A 4,488-nucleotide genomic window follows, 5' to 3' on the forward strand; every position below is an offset into this window, starting at 1 on the left:
GGTGAAGGATAAGTTGCCCACGAACATATTACTCATTGACATCCCAAAGTTTAAGGGCACAGAAGATCCAGTCCACCATGTTAAGGCCTATAAGGGGTACTTAGCACTGAAGGGAGTACCTGCTGACATGCTCTCGGAAATTTTCGCTCAATCTCTGGATGAACACCCGAAGGCGTGGTTCTACAATCTGGACCTTAAGAACTTCCCTACTTTCGAAGATATCACGGTGGAGTTCTGCAAGCACTATGCTGATAATGTCGAGATTCAAACCAACATAAGAACATTGGAGGTGATGACACAGAAAGACAAAGAAGGCTTTATTGAATTCCTTGCAAGATTTGAAAGCGTGAAATTAGCCAAGAAGCTTGTGAAGTTGAAATGGTAGATAAGTTCGTAAAGAATCTACGGCCTATTTACCGCAATGCTCTGAAATACCAGAATTTTGGCTCTTTCAAAGAATTGATAAGAATCGGGATAAAGGTAGAAGATGATGTTATAAGGGCAGAGGCTGAAAAGCCGAAAGGGTACCAAGGGGCCTCATCGTCTAAGGCCAAGGCCCCAGCAACGACCCATATTGATGAAGCCATCAATCTCTTAGAAGGGCAATCGAAGAAGTCGAAGCGCCAAACACCTAGGGCATTCACCGATATCGGATGCACTTATACATACGCTCTCCAAAGGCTCATAGCCCAAGGAAAGTCAAGCCTATTGGTCCAACTCCGGACCCTCCCGCCGATCAACAAGGTAAATGGTATAAACCAAATGCCTACTGTGCCTTTCATCAAGGGAAAGGCCATGATCTTTGAAAGGTGCTATCGATCGAAGCACGAAATTCAAGACATGATTGAGAACGGAACGCTCCGATCCCGATCCCAAATTTGTTAAACCTAATAACATCACCAATCCATTTGGCGATCACTCCAACTTTGTTTCTGTCGAAGACAATGTCGATTATTCCCATCTTATCCGCCCATGTCACTTAAAAGGGGTGTTTATCGGGAAAATATTTGTGGATTGCTTTGAAGTCTTGCCAAACCCGAAGAATGAAATTCAAGTCGGGAGTCTTGCTCTAGAATGTACTCCTCTCGTTAACGAAGTTAATAAAGGACAATTCGATTCACCAACCTTCATCACTGGCATAGATCCTCAGAGGACTACCTCAGGATGAAGGCAGACCATCAAAGGGATCAAGGAATACAACCGAGCATCTAAGCTGACAGCTAAACAAGGAAAAGCTCAAGACCAGATTTGAAAAATTATGAGTCGGGATCTGTTTTATTATCTTAGTCGAGTCGAGTCTAGGACTTTCTTTTCTTGAAGTTGAGTCGTTTGTCCCGCGATGACCTAGGGTGTGTCCTAGGAATCGTTCTTTCGAGTCTGTTAAGCTTTTGCCATTCCAATAAAAAGTTGCAGTTTCGTTTCCAAATATGTCTTGTTTCCCATCCTCAATCATTCCGAAATATGATAAAACGCACAACACACTCAAAGGCATCCCTGGGGTAGAAATATGTCCCGTTTCAAAACGTAAGGTACAATAGGATCCCGTGTTTGATTCCTTTACCTATTCCATGTCTGGTGGTAGAAAACCTCCATCTGAACCAATGTTTGTGACAAGCTTTTAGATGATTTTATGACGAACCCAGACTAGCTCCTTGTTTCCCCTATCGATGACGGAAGGCAAGCCTTATCCCACAAAATCATCCCCTCTCGAAGAGAGAAGATATCAACCCGTTCTAACAAGAAATTGTTAGTTCTAACCCAATTTAGTTGGCGAAGCCATGTTTTCAAGGTATACCCATTTGTGACTAGGAGAATGAGTAGAAGACCTTTTTTTTTTCTTTTTTTTTTTTTTCAAAGAGAGAAGAAAAAAAAAAGAGAATGAAAAGATGAGAAAAAGAGAAAAATTGGAAAAATGAAAAAAATGAAAAAAAAAATGAAAAAAGATGAAAGAAAAAGAAAAAAGAAAAAAAAGATGTTGAAGTTATTGCAGAATGCTTTTGGTTGAATGTCGAAGTTACAGAAGCCAGAAGTCAAGTCAAGTACCCATAGTTGAAGTTCAATGGGCGAAGCCCAAAAGCGTAAGTAGTAACCTCTTTACCCTCTAAGTCCTTCTTGAGACAGTTACAAGGGATAGTCGGGAATTTTGAGAATCATTCCGCTTGTGTTGTTACACCCAGCCTTTAGGGTCCAGATATGGAGATTTGAACCCACATTGTTTTTCAACCCATTTCCACTCGTGGTTCATCAAACCCGAGACACCCATTCCAACCATATCAACAGCCATAGCCCTTGGCCTTAGCCAATGTTGTCAGGATCGAGATCCTACTTTGGATCGATGAGCTTCCTAGGATCGAATCGGTAGGATCGAATCGTAGAATTGTAAGATCCTACAAATTAACTAAAATACATAATTGTGTTATCAAAATATGTTAAAATCTCGTACTTAAATCTCAAAACTCTATTACTTAGCATGTGCCTACTAACTATTCTCGTTTATAGTAGATTTCTATCTTAAAAGTCGTATATAAAATTTTAGTAACGATAAAAATTGAAATGTTAAGAATGTAGAATCGGGTCGTATAATCGTAGGATCGTAGGATCGGGTTAAGATTCTACTTTAAAAAAATTTGAGACAAGTTGAATCGTAAGATTCTACAAAATTAAGATCCTACCTAGGATCGGGATCGGTCACCACTTTTTGGATCGTAGAATCGTAAGATCCTACGATCCGGATCGGGAGTTTAACAACAATGGCCTTAGCACCACAAAACAAACCTTCAGAATGATGGTTAACCATTCCAACTTGTTATTACCAAGCTCCACATCCCAAAAGATCCAAGCCTTTTACACCTAACCCCAAACACGGGATTTAACGGTACTTTACAGGCTAGAATGGGATATGACATGATACCTTAGGTGAAACCTTCGAGTGTGTACACACAATCAAAATGCCATGTTTATGCACCATGATCGAACTACGTCGGATTTGATTTCGCTCCACGCGAATACGTAGGCAGTCCTTCAGAATAAGGGATTCAATCCACCCATCATCCAAGTTGTCATCTTGTCGGTTTCTTACGGGTTTTAACCAAGTCCAAATGAAGCTACCTTTGTTTGAGTTGGTCTTAGTACTCGATGTAAGCTAGGATAAGGATATAGGTTCAGATGAATAGTATCAAGTCTCAGAATGAGCTTTATCGAACGGTTTAGGCAAAGATGCTGAGTCATATAGATGTAGGTTTGTGTTGGGAACAGAAAATATGAAAAACCCGCTGAAAAGAAAGAAGGCGTGGAAGAAAGATAGTAAAAGCCCGCTGAAAAGAAAGAAGGCGGTGGCAAGAAATGATGAATACTCGCTGAAAAGAAAGGAGGCGAGGAGAAGAGTGGCAGAATGTTCCCAACAAGAGTGATGTGTGATGTCCAACTGTTCTCATAAAATCAGTCTGTGTTTAGTGTCTAGGCGAGGCTAACGTTGTTGCTCCGTGAGTTTAATCAACCTTGTCAATGCCAAGTGATCTTGATTCCCATGTGCCCTTGGGAGCACGCCCATGCCATACGATATCTGTGTCTCAAGTCCGATGGCCTTGTGATTCCTATTTGCCATCTTTTGGGTGCGCCAGAATGGCCAATTTACATTTCTACCCCCAACAAGTCAATAATTGAATTAAAACCCGTGCACACTTGCGGTTTTATTTTCCTTTTTTGTTTTACGGTAGCGGGCTACGCCCACATTATTTACGAGTCATACAGCGTGTCTGAATCGTATTTCGTGCTCACCCGTCAAGGTTCGATTTCAAAATGCCAAATTTTTCAGAATTCCGAAATTTCAAAAACTTTTTGCGAATTGTGGATAGATGATGCAAGTAGTGGAATCTTTGTGGGTCGATGATCCAATCCTTCGAAATTCAAATTCAATTTTTGAAGGGTCAATGGCCCAATTATTCAAAATTTTCAACTTGTTCAAATTTCGGGTGGATGACCCAGTCTTTCAAATTCAACTTCAAACCTCGGGTCGATGGCCCAACATTTCTAAGTGATGATAAATTCAAAACTCGGGTCGATGACCCAATTATTCAAAATTTTCAAATTCAATTTTCGGGTCGATGACCCAATCTTTCAAATGATCTAATTTTAGGATCGATGATCCAAATGTGCTTATGTGATGATTATTGCTAGTACGTTTTTGTGTTTCAAATATAGCAGGATATGCTTCAACTGGGGGCTCTAAAGTCTTCGACTTTAGAGCCATTCAAATCGGGGCTCTGAAGCCGTTGGCTTCGAGACCATTATCAAAATGAAAAGGATGACATCCACTCGGAATTCAATTCAATGCAAGAGTATGAAATGGAAGAATTCGTAGCGAAAGCAAATGATGAAAGCGGCGGCAACCTCCTCGGAAAGTCCCGTCCCATTTGGACACCTGAGATGATAAGCTTTGGGCAAGTGTCAACTGATGAATTTCGGACAAGTGCCAGCAGATGATAAATT

Source organism: Silene latifolia, chromosome Y (assembly GCF_048544455.1).
Source record: "Silene latifolia isolate original U9 population chromosome Y, ASM4854445v1, whole genome shotgun sequence".
Taxonomy (NCBI): domain Eukaryota; kingdom Viridiplantae; phylum Streptophyta; class Magnoliopsida; order Caryophyllales; family Caryophyllaceae; genus Silene; species Silene latifolia.